The sequence below is a fragment of the Chelonoidis abingdonii genome, chromosome 4 (genome assembly GCF_003597395.2).
Source record: "Chelonoidis abingdonii isolate Lonesome George chromosome 4, CheloAbing_2.0, whole genome shotgun sequence".
Taxonomy (NCBI): domain Eukaryota; kingdom Metazoa; phylum Chordata; order Testudines; family Testudinidae; genus Chelonoidis; species Chelonoidis abingdonii.
The window spans coordinates 29,137,213-29,150,503 of NC_133772.1; positions in this window are offsets into that span (position 1 = coordinate 29,137,213).

Sequence of the window (13,291 nt, forward strand, 5' to 3'; positions counted from 1 at the left end):
AGTACACAGACCCTGTTGATGGTGAATACAGTCGCCATTCTCGAGTGTATTTCTCAGCATTCGCTTTCATGCGGAAAAATATTTTTTGTGGACAATATCTTATTTGTTTGCCATTGGTAAAAGTCCAACACGATTTCTCAAATGGCCCAGTGTGGTGTTGACAGTGATTTGGTCCATGATCTATCCAGTAAGCTACATCATCGGTACTGAAATCAACCCACATACCAGGATCTTTTCGCCTATTATTTACAGCATGAGCAGGTTCAGTCTCTGACACATCCACACCTTCTAGAACTATAACAATGTCAGTTTTACCACCAGGAGTAGGATGAACAGTTACAGTCTCTGATTTCCTCACATTATTTCGATCTATGTTAGTAGGATGCCCCCCTGGTTCAGGTGGGTATAAGTAATAAGAGAACAGTGAGAAGGGGGAAGGGGAAGAGCGTGTAGTGGAGTATAAGGAAGCCTAACAAAGCTCTGATTTTTCCCATGGTGACTACTTTGATGCTTTTTTGAAATATCAAATATCAATTTTTTTTTTAAAAAATCTCTCTTTTTTTGGTGCCCCCTGGTTTGCTGGTGGCCTAAATACATGCTTAATTTGCCTATTTGGTAATCCAAAGCCCAGGGTCTGTGGTCTGTACTGGGCCAAGCAGGGCCAGTGCAACCATTTAGGTAAACTAGGCGGTTGCCTAGGGCTCCTAGTGGTTGAGGGTGTCTAAAAGCCCACTCAGGAGAGGAGGTGGAGTGGAGGTGAGTTGGGGCATGTGGGGGGCTTGGGGAGGGCCACCCGCAGTACGGGAGGTGGCGCACAGGGGAACCACTCCCTACCCCAGATCCTGGGCGGGGTTAGCTGCCTCGGAGGGGGGTGGTGTTAGCTGCTGTGGAGGGGGGTGGGGTTATCTTCCAAGGGAGGGCTCCCCGTGCTGCATTAGCTGCCACGCAGGGGGGCACTGTTAGCTGCTGTGGAGGTGGGTGGGGTTAGATTCTACAGGGGGGCTCCCCGGGCTGGGTTAGCTGCCATGGAGGGGGGGCTTTTAAGGGGTGGTAGCTGCTATGAGGATGGGGACCCTGGGTGGGGAGGTGGGATAGCCACCACGGCGGGTGGGGCTAGCTGCTGTGAGGGGAGGGTCTCCTCAGGTGGGAGGGGCGGGTGGATGTGGTTAGCTGCCATGGAAGAGGTAGTGGGGGGGGGTTAGTGGGGGGTGGTGCAAGGTGGAAGTTTCGCCTAGGGTGCGAAACTTCCTTGCGCCAGCCCTGGGGCCAAGGGGCATGCAGGGTGGCCTGTCTCTACCAGGGATGTGGGGAAGGACCTGTAAAACCCAGGGAGGGCCCATGGAAGTCCCCAGTGGGGAAACAGGCACTCTCACTGATTAGCAGGTTTGTCTGCCCGAGGAGAAGCAGGGACAGGGTGAGCCTGGTGGCTCCTTGAAGGGGGCAGATGTGTGGCAGGGCAGGGATAAAAACTTCTTTAAAGCCCTTCCAAAATGCTAGCTGCCGTCTGCTCGCTGACAGCTGACCTGAGCCACCAGAGGCTATATAAACCCTGAAAAAAACGCAGAGGAGGCTAGAAAGGGAGGAGACAGGAGGCTAGTATTGCTGTTGCCTTACCAAAGGGGGAAGCCTCTGGGACAGGAGATCCTGGGGAGAGTCTGTGGGGCACTAGCTGTTGGGAGACCAGGGAAATGCACAAACGTTGTAAATAAAGACAGTTGGGTGATCCAGCAAAAGAAGGCATGGAAGGCTCTTTATTACACCAGCCTAAACACAGGGTGCAGGAACAAAAGTGGGAGAGTCAGCAAAGAACCCTGTGACACTCCCCCTACAGTCAGCCATCCCAAAGTTCCTTAAACCTCTGAGTGCTGGGACCGGAGTCACCGAGGGGCAGGGCCGGGGCCTCCCCGGACAGGGGAATCCTACCACATACTGAGCTCCAGCTGCTAATCCCAGTCAGGCTGGGGAAGGATGGACCTTCCTCTTCCACTGTATGGGCGACTCCCTGGGCCAGATCAGACCCACCTCTGGGATTCTCCCTTGGTGGCAGGAAGCTCTGTGGCTGATGGCTGGGTGCCCAGCTCTGAAGGGAGCACCACCACCGGCAGCAGCACTCAAGTGAGCATGGCCACCACCAGCAGCGCAGAAGTAAGTAAGAATGGCAATACCATATCATGCCATCCTTATTTCTGCAGTGCTGCCAGCAGTGGTGATGCCTTCAGAGCTGGACGGCCCAAGAGCAGTGGCTGCTGGCTGGAAGCCCAACTCTGTAGGCAGAGCTGCCACCACCAGCAGCAGAGAAGTAAGGGTGGCATAGTAAGGGGAGGGTTGTCACTTTTGTGGGGATAGTACAGGTTCAGCCTTATGGGTCACACACACTACCAGAGACCCTCCCCTGCTGCAGAACATTTTGGGAACAGAGCACAGGAGCTGTATCGCACAAGTAAAACTGAAGGTTGTTGGGATTTGGTGGTTCCCAGTGAGTCTGATGCTGGGTAGAAATCATGGGACTTCGATCCAATGCGATTCAGTGCAATTTAATAAAGCTTTATTCAACATGTGCACAAAGAGAGCCCCTGGTACAAAGAATCAGGCAGAGTCCCTCCAGCAAGGAGCCCCTCCCCTTGCTACTTTATAGCACATGGTGCTTATATAACAAGTTATATAACAACTTACATAACATGAACCGCTAACCAATCAGAGTTAAACAAACCCATATATGGGTTTGTTTATCACGTGCTCATAGTGCTCCAGTCCACATGCTGAGCTCATGCCCCTCCCCTTGGCCTTCTCCAGAATGTTCCTAGGCCGGTGAGCCACAGCATGCTTCCCTATGCATAAGCACCCTGTAAACCACATTTTGTCTAAAATAAACACAACCATACCCTTCAGCGGACAATCCCTGGGGTGCTGTGGCGCACACACAGCCAGCCCAAGTCCCCTTTAACCACTGAGCACTAGGTCTGGAGCCAGGAAGGGGAAGGTCTAGGACACCCCAGCCGAGGGCTCCTCCTGAGCACTGGGCTCTACACTTCAAACTCCAGAACCTCTCCTGGCTGCAGGAAGCTGCTGGTGGTGGTGGTGCAGAAGTGAGGGTGGAAATAACATACCATGAACCCTCACTTCCGAACTGCTGCTGGCAGCTGCGCTGCCTTAAGAGATGGGCTCCTAGCCAGCGGCCACCACTCTCCAGCCACCCAGCTCATAACGTAGCACTGCTGCCATAAAACTGCATAAAATTATGTGTGGAAATTCCATGATTTGCCTACAATACCCAGATTTCCTGGGGTAGAGCAGACTTCACGGTTTTGAATGCATTTTTCACAGCCTCCCGGGGTGGAACTTACCCTAAATCCTATAAACATAGTACCCTGCAGCGCACCTCCCCTTTGCTGCCTCCTTCCTTAGCTTGTAGACCTCCTAGCAACTATACCAGTCTCCCAACCAATAAAGCTATATGCCAGCCACAGCTCACAGACTACTATCAATGTGGTTGAATGGCTGTAAGTTCATATCCAACCCTTGGGATAAGTCTGAGAACAAACCATTCTTGCTGCTACAACATGACTCTGCCAAAGGGGTTTTTAATCTTATTATTTGGGGGACCGGGGGAAATGTAATTGCAGGATGGCAGAAGACTCAGAAGAACAAATAAAGAAATGCCATATGTGAATGTTTGCTGGGTGAGGGAATTAGGAGGCAGGGGAAATAGGGGTAAAGGAGATTGGAGCTGCAGCAAGGGAGGGGGATTATGAGGAGATCAGAGGGGTTAGGGGATTCACGTAAGGGATATTGGGTTCAGGTGATATGATGGTGGGAGAGAGGCTGAGCGGGTCTCAGTCATGCCCACATTCTTCCCTCCCATATCTGCCCTGGGATCGGGCAGTATTGTCCCTCTGAGGATGTCTGGAGGCATCATGGGAGCCAGAATATGGGGTTCTCCCAGCTTACGGGGCTCTAAGCCCCTCTCCTTGCCCCTGTGCATGTGCTGGGATCTGGGGGGAATGTCTCTCTGATGGTGTGCGAGCCCAACTCCCTGCCCCTTGGTGTGTGCTAAGATCTGGGGGTCCAAGCACCTTTATATGGTATCTGGCCCCTCTCCTGGCCTCCCCTCATGTGTGCTGGAATCTGGGGACGCTGCTGCACTAGGGGGTATCTGACATTCTTCTCTCCCTCCCGTGGGAGCCAGCACCTAGGGAAACCCTGTTCCTCTGGTGGGGAGCTGAGTGCAGCCATCCCAGCAGCATGCACCAAAACCACGCCACTAGATCGGGATGAGGAACTAAGAACAGGAAAGCTTGGTGCATAACACAAGTTCCCAAGCACTGACCCGGGGAGGGGGGCTGAGAACACCCACTAAGATGAATGGAGCTATTGTCCCAGGCTGTATCCTCTCACTGGGTGATCTCCTTCAGCGGATACCATCACACTGAGATCCATGGGCCCCGTCACACTGCTCAGAGCCCCCTGTACCTTCAGGATTGTCCCAGGGTAGGCATCTGGAGATAGCAAAGCAGCTGCTGATGATTAATTTCATACAATTTTACACCTGAGTGCCAAGTCAGCTATGGGTAAAATTGAGGAGGCTTCTGTTTAAAACCAATTTTTCTAAGTGCTCTGAAATCCCCATGCTAACTTGGATAGTCTTGAAATTTGGACTGCCTCCTGCGGGTCTGATGTAGGGTTAGCGACCCACATTTGAGATCATTTGAACAACAGGTTCCTGAACTACAGCCATCCGCCATCTGAAAAAACAGCTTTTCTTCAAGTTCACAGCTTTTACCAATGGTTTTTGTGCACACCTGCCTTCAGAAATGCTGATTCCTTAATGGAATGGGAAGGAGAGGGCGAGGTGGAAATTCTGGCGGGAGGACAGGGGATGGGGGCTGTAAGTTGCAGGAGATGGTGGAGGAGGGGAGATGGAATTACACGTGAATTACACATGTAATAAATAGCCACCAAGTTTTTGGGTCGTAGACCAACTACACACTCCAAACATTACAAAGCACTAGCATTATTCCCATTCCACTGTTACCAAGTGTGCATGGTGAAGGGAGGAAAGCAATGCCCTGATACACCCATAACGCACCTACTCTCACTTTGTCGTTGCACTGACTCCCTACAGCGCTAGGAGGGTGTAAGAACTGTCGCTGGAGCATTTTCAGGGTAGACACGGCTTGATCCTGCTCCACATCACATCTGCTCAATTTTACAATCCCTTCAACCTCGTCCCCCTCAGGTACATGATGCCGTCTAACACTACCCTGTCATTTACCTTTCATTCGTGCCCACCTCACTGATGACAATTCCCAAGGCAGGAAGACTCTGTGCCCCATTAGTGACAATGTGGACAACTCAGTGCTATAATGAGGTGAAATGGATCTCTCAGGGTACCCAGGCACCTTTCCTTTGATCACACACCTGGGGGCAAGAAGAGGGGCTCACCTCTGCCAAGTGCAACAGCCTCCCAAAAACACCTTGTCTCAGTCACAGCTCTGCCAAGATGCTCCAGCTAACCCCTCCCCTCGTCAGTAGAGCAACACTCTGAGGACAGCTGGAGCCCAGGGGCTCTTGGCAGCACCAGGGGCAAGGTTAAGGACCATTGGCAGGCACCTTAACTCTTCATTGCTTGGTTTTCAGATGTGAGAGTTTTGCTGGGCTCGACATTGTGGAAGGGTACATAGAACCTCTGGGCAATGTTAACTCCATGGTTTGCCAGTGACTTAGCACTCCCTGCCTGGCACAAAAAGGAGCAGGAGATGTGGACACAGCTCTGCTACAGCTTGGAACAATGTCACAGCATGTGCAGGAAGCAACTGTGTTTGTGAGAACCCCAGAGACTCAGGTTCCCAGGAACTCACACGGGAACTTACAGCCTAAAGGAGGGAGAGCCAAGATGGATCCCACAGAGCTGGGGGTATTGAGGCAGTTGTTGCTGCCAACACAACCTCTGCCTTCGGCTCAGCTTTGCCAAGCCAACCTGAGGCTCGTCTGATGCCAGATTCCAGCTGAATAATAAACGTGACACCAAGTTGCTGCACATACAGATTGCATTGCTCCCGGCAGGTAATGAACTGACAACCCCATGCCAAGGGGTTTCCATCTTGTCATAGGTAGAAACCTGCCCAGCTCAGAACCCATGGCTGCTCTCCAATGCTGACAGGAACCATGTGAGATCCCGGTTATGGCATGGGTGTAACGAGGAAAGTGTCCCAGGGCACACAACTCTTGGGGGGACAGGGCTGGGAGTAACCCAGAGCCGAGGCAAAGACGAAGCCAAGGAGAGGGGTCCAGACTAGGGGCTCCCAACACAACTCTCAATCAAAGAAATAGACAGAAACTGCAAGCTAGGAAGCAGCTGCAGTGGGGGAGCCCAGGGCTGGGAAAGTAGGAGCTGTGGGTCGGACTCAGGATTGAGGGGCACCAGCAGAACTGGTTTGCCCATGTCCCACGCCTGGCTGTGCTCACGTTTCCTCAGAATTCTACTCCACTGGCCACAGGAAATCATCTCACCTCTACCTGCCCATGGAAGGAGTGCCCGTGACTACAGGGATGTGGCTGCACCCAGCTCCAGCCCCCCGCTCTGTTAATGGTTCATTCACCCAGAAATAAGAGGCTGGAGCAGCCCCTGAAGGAGAGTGAGACCCAGTGGGAACAGGACCAGCGGCTGCCAGGCGGGGGCCTCACTGCCTCACGGACACCTTGTATTTTTCTTCACAGGAGCTGCCCCTAACCCTGGCAGGGAGACTATCCAGGTAAGTGGGAGCTAGAGTGGCCACCTCAGTCCTGCACAGACCAGCCCTGGCATGGCTGAGGCCACAGAACACATAGACAGGACAAACAGTGGTAGATACGCTGGAGGGTAGGGATAGGATACAGAGGGATCTAGTCAAATTAGAGGACTGGGCCAAAAGAAATCTGATGAGGTTCAACAAGGACAAGTGCAGAGTGCTACACTTAGGACAGAAGAATCCCATGCACTGCTATAGACTAGGAACTAACTGGCTAGGCAGCAGTTCTGCAGAAAAGGACCTAGGGGTTTCAGTGGATGAGAAGCTGGATAGGAGTCAACAGTGTGCCCTTGTTGTCAAGAAGGCTAACAGCATTTTGGGCTGTATATGTAGGAACATTGCCAGCCAATCAAGGGACATGATCATTCCCCTCTATTTGGCATTGGTGAGGCGTCATCTGCAGTACTGTGTCCAATTTTGGGCCCCACCCTACAAGAAGGATGTGGAAAAATTGGAAAGAGTCCAGCGAATAGCAAAAAAAAGTATTAGGAGGCTGGAGCACATGACTTATGAGGAGAGGCTGACGTAACTGGGATTATTCAGTCTGCAGAAAAGAAGAATGAGGGGGGATTTGATAGCAGCTTTCAACTACCTGAAAGGTGATTCCAAAGAGGATGGGTCTAGACTGTTCTCAGTGGTACCAGATGACAGAACAAGGAGTAATGGTCTCAAGTTGCAGTATGGGAGGTTTAGGTTGGATATTAGGAAAACCTTTTTCACTAGGAGGGTGGTGAAGCACTGGAATGGGTTACCTAGGGAGGTGGTGAAATCTTCTTTCTTGGAGGTTTTTAAGGTCAGGCTTGACAAAGCCCTGGCTGGGATGATTTAGTTGGGGATTGGTCCTGCTTTGAGCAGGGGATTGGACTAGATGACCTCCTGAGGTCCCTTCTAACCCTGATATTCTATGATTCTATTGTAGGGTCTATGGTGAGCAAGGGAGAAGCACCCAGACTGGTATGTTTTTGTAGCATCTTGAGTCTCACAAAAACAGCTTAGCGAATTGTGGGGGAAATGTTGTGAAGATTTGTTGCCCCTTACAAAACAAGTTAGACTCAGTTGAGGTACTGACCTGCCACTCCTTGAGCTCTGAGAACATCCAAGCACCACTTGTGCAAATTCTCATCAAGAGTAATTTTTAGATTGAAAAGCTGAAACATTAACAGCAAGAAAGTGTTGATACTTAGGAGGAGAGGAAAATCCACAGGAAATGCTGCACTGAGAATATAACCATTGGGGTGGTTATTGTAGGGTCTCTGGTGGGTACAGGTGTTGTAACCAGAGTGATTTGTTATTGTAGGTCTACCCACAGCATTTGTTATTTTGGCAGGGCTGGAAGGTTGCAGACACCCCTCGTGTCACCAGGGAGGTGGGGGAGGCTGGGGGAAGGTCACAGGGAACTGATGGGTCTCTCCCACATATGGCATCCCCTGTGCCATGCCTGCTGGAATCTGCCGAGAGTCCATCCACTCCAGAGATGCTGATCCTGAGCTGCTCCTCCAAGCTGCGGCAGCTGAAGAGGACACTACAGAGGCGCTTGCCTGATACATTGCTGGTGACAAGGACCGATCTTTTTTCCCAGGGATGGGAGCAGGGCAGAAAGTTCTCTCTCCCCAGGGTGACGGGGTGATGAGATTGGGCTAGCTGTTGCAAGACCCATCTGGAGGATGGCATGGACTGCACTCTCAGCAAGTTTGCAGATGACACTAAACTTGGAGGAGTGGTAGATACACTGGAGGGTAGGAATAGGATACAGAGGAACCTAGACAAATTAAAGGACCAAGCCAAAAGAAACCTGATGAGGTTAAACAAGGACAAGTGCAGAGTCCTGCACTTAGAATGCAAGAATCCCATTCACTGTTACAGACTAGGGACCGAATGACTAGGAAGCAGTTCACAGAAAAGGACCTAGGGGTTACAGTGGACGAGAAACTGGATATGAGTCAACAGTGTGCCCTTGTTGCCAAGAAGGCTAACGGCATTTTGGCCTGTATAAGTAGGGGCATTGCCAGCAGAACAAGGGATGTGATCATTGCCCTCTATTTGACATTGGTGAGGCCTCATCTGGAATACTGTGTCCAGTTTTGGGCCCCACCCTACAAGACGGATGTAGAAAAATTGGAAGGAGTCCAGCAGAGGGCAACAAAAATTATTAGGGGGCTGGAGCACATGACTTGTGGGGGAGGGATTACTCAGTGGTTTGAGCATTGGCCTGCTAAACACAGGGTTGTGAGTTCAAGCCTTGAGGGGGCCATTTAGGGATTGGGGCAAAAATCTGTCTGGGGACTGGTCCTGCTTTGAGCAGGAGCTTGGACTGGATGACCTCCTGAGGTCCCTTCCAACTCTGATATTCTATGATTCAGGAAGCACCATGGCTGATGGCTGGGAACTCAGCTCTAAAGGGAGCACCACCACCAGCAGCAGCACTCAAATGAGGGTGGCTACCCTTACATTTGTGCTACCACCACCTGCAGCACAGAAGTAAGACTGGCAATACCATACCATGCCACTCTTGCTTCTGCAGTGCTGCCAGCAGTGGTGATGCCTTCAGAGCTGGAAGGCCCAAGAGCAGTGGCTGCTGGCTGGAAGCCCAGCACTGAAGGCAGTGCTGCCACCACCAGCAGCACAGAAGTAAGGTTGGCATAGTATTGGGGGGGGGCTGTCACTTTGGTGGAGGGAGCGGGACAGGTCCAGCCTTATGTATGGACAACCCCCAGGGTGCTGTGGCACACACACAACCAGCCCAAGGCCCTTTTAACCACTGAGCGGTAGGTCTAGAGCCGGGATGGTGCAGGTCTAGGGCACCCCAGCCAAGGGCTCCTCCTGTTCGCCAGACTCTGCGCTCCAACCTCCGGCATCTCCCCTGGCTGCAAGGAGCTGCTGCTGATGGCAGTGCAGTAGTGAGGATGGAAATACCATTCCATGAACCCTCACTTCTGGGCTGCTGCTGGTGGCAGTGCTGCCTTCCGAGTTGGGCTCCCGGCCTGCAGCCGTCCCTGCTTGTGAGGCACCACAGCAGCCCAGAATTGAGGGTTCATAGTATGGTATACCAAATCCTGCAACCCCGTACAATAGCCAGATTTCCTGAGGTAGACCAGATTTCATGATCTGTAATGCATTTTTCACAGCTGTGAATTTGGTAGGGCTCAGTAGCCTCCCTGCGTGGAACTTACCCCGAGTAATATAAACATAGCACCCTGCAGTCCAGCTTCCCTTTGCTGCCCTCTTCCTTGGCTTGTAGACATCCTAGCAACTGTAACAATCTCCCATTCAATAAAACTATATGCCAGCCAAAGCACACAGGCCACTGTCAATGTGGTTGAATGTCTTTAAGTTCATATCCAAACCCAGAGAGAAGTCTGGGAACAAATCATTCTTGCTGCTACAACCTGACTCTGCCAAAAGGGTTTTTAATCTCATTATTTGGAGCTGTGGGGGAAACGTAATTGCAGGATGACAGAAGATTCAGAAGGTGCTTAAATTAGTAACAAATAAATAAATGCCATTTGTGAAAGTTTGCTGTGATGGGGAATTAGGAGGCAGGGCGAAATAGAGATAGAGGTGACTGGAGCTGCAGCAAAGGGAGGGGGACTATGTAGAGTGGGATATTGGGACAGGATATAAGGTGGTGGGAGGGAGGCTGAGCAGATGTGAGTCACGCCGCTATTCTTCCCTCCCATATATGCCCTGAGGTCTGGGAGAGGGGGTCTGTTGCTTTGGGGGAGTCTGAGCCCATCTCTTTGCCCCTGTATCTGCCAGGCTAGGGAGTCCCTGCCCCTTTACAGGGGTGTCTAACTGCTTTACTTGCCTCCACTCAGGTGTGCTGGGATCTAGGGGACTCTTCCTCTCTAGGTGGTATCTGACTTTCTTTCCTTGCCCTTTGTGTGAGCCGGCATCCAGGGAAGCCCTGTTCCTCTGGCGGGGAGCTGAGTGCAGCCATCCCAGGAGCATGCACCAAAACCACACTACTAGATTGGGGTGAGGAACTAAGAACGAGAAGGCTTGGTGCCTAGCACAAGCTCCCAATCACTGACCAGGGAGAGGGGCTGAGAACATCCACTGAGATGAATGGAGCTATTGTCCCAGGCTGTATCGTCTTCATATGGGGTGCTCTCCGTCAGCAGATACATCACACCAAGATCCATGGGCCCCGTCACATTGTTCAGAACCACCGTGTACTTCAGAATTGTCCCAATGCTGAGAGTGTTGAACGGATTTATGTACCAATCTGCCGAAAGTGATTCAGGCTAAGTCCTAGGATCTTTAGGGAGGAAGTATGAAGGAGGCACACCAAGTTTAAAAGCCTTTATTAACCAAATCAAACAGATGGTGAGTGCTGGGCATGCCCCACATTCACTCAGAGGGAGGAGGAAAGCATTAGTGTCCGCGCCGTAATCCCACTTTCATACTTACACATGCACAACCCAGAAGGCTAACTAAGCCTGCGTTGTAATGTAAGAAGAAGGGGTGAGGTAAGGGCAGACAAGAGTTCTGCCCTGTGCACGGCTGTCCTAGGGTCCGCTGTAATCTGGTTTGACTTGCCTTCAGCTCTCAGCAAGGGTTTAATCCCTGGGTTTCTTTCCAGGGGCATTTTCCGCCTCGCAGGACCCATCTATCCCCACTGCTTCTTCAGTCCGGTCGAACCGGCCTTCTTCGGCTCCCTTAGTTTCCCCAAACACAGCTAGCTTTCAGGGTTGTGCGAGGACTGTTGTTTTCAACTCACTGACTGTTGCATCTTTACTAGTTTTGCAACCTTCAGTTGCTCGTCTGCTCCGTGTTCTCTCTTTCTGATGGCTTTGGCCGGGATTAAACTACAGGCTTCTGGCTGTTTTGGCACAGAGAGTTGATATTTGTTGCACTGGCCTTCGGCTTCAATTTCGTTCTTATCTTTGGGGCCTAGTTGTTATCATCAAGATATATTAACCCATTCCTCTTCTCCCTTCCTCCCCCTTTGGCCTCTTGTAAACCTGCACAAGGAATCTTCTCTCCACGACTCACATCCTTCAACTCCTTCTCCCAAGATACTTACATACACAGCCATAAAAAGGCAGTTACAATATATACAACGCTGATGCTGACCCCCGGGGGGAGGCATTTTATGGTGGGACACTGGGGAATCTGGAGATTAGGCCCAAGAAAGCTGGCTCTGATTAATTTCATTAGAGTACAGCTGTAGTGCATAGGTGTTCTACAGTTAAATTGGTAGGTTCTGTCTTAAAACCAATTCTTCTAAGTGCTCTGAAATTCCCCAGCTTTACTTGGACATATCTTGAAATTTGGGCTGCCTTCCTGGAGGATATGGTAGTAGGGAGGAGTTATAGGGGTGGCACACATCAACATTTGGTCTTAAGTGATCGTGCAACAGTGTACAGGTAGAAGAACGTCGCTCCAGCGTTTTCAGTGTGACACAGCTTGATCCTGTTCCACATCACATCTGTTCAATTTTTACAACCCCTTCAACCTCCTACCCTCAGGTATACATGTGCATCTAACACTACACTGTCATTTACCTTTCATGCTTACCCACCTCACTGATAACCGTCTCCCAGCAGGAAGACCCTGGGCCTCATTAGTGACACAACGTGCACTCAGCACTGGAATGAGGCAAAATAAATCTCTCAGGGTATCTGTGAACCTTTCTCTGATCACACACTGTGGGGGAGGAGCAGGTAAGAGGGCTCACCTCTGTTGAAGGGAACAGCTCCCCCAAACCACCTCATCTCAATCACAGCTCTGCTCCTTGCTCCAGCTAACCACTCCCCATTCAGTACAGCAACATTTAACGCGCTGAGGACGCTGGAGCCCCAGGGGCAGGCACCTTAACTGCTCATTGCTTGGTTTTCAGAATGTGAGGTTTTGCTGGGCTTGACATTCTGAGGGCGCATGGAACTTCCGGGCAAAACATACTCCATGGTTTGCCAGTGACTTTGCATGCAAGGAGCAGGAGACATGGACACAGCTCTGCTGCAGCTTGGAACAAAGACACGGGGCTGCAAGGAAGCAACTGTGTTTGTGAGAACCCCAGAGGCTCAGCATTCCAGGAACTCACACGGGGATGGCAGAACAAAAGGAGGCGAATCAAGATCAATCCCACAGAGTTGCTACAGCCTACATGGCCTCTTGCCTTCAGCTCGGTTCTCTGATGTTTATTCAGCTAAGTAATAAATATTGACGTTTAGGTCATGCAGATACTGATGCAATGCTCTTGGCGGGTAATGAACCATGACAGCCCATCCCAGAACACTTCCATCTTGTTGTGGGTGAAACCTGCCCAGACTGGATCCCATGACCCTCCCCAATGCTGATAGGGACCCAGGATAGTGAATCTCAGCCTCTCCATGAGCAAACAAGCACAGGGTTACGGCCACACTCCTCGGGACGGCGGTGGGAGAGACACAGGCCAGAGGGAAGGATGCAGCCAAGGAGAGAGGGCCCAGATGGGGGGCTCCCCTCCCAGCAGAACCCTCTATCAAGAGAAGAACAGAGTAGCGAGACGCCTATGCACG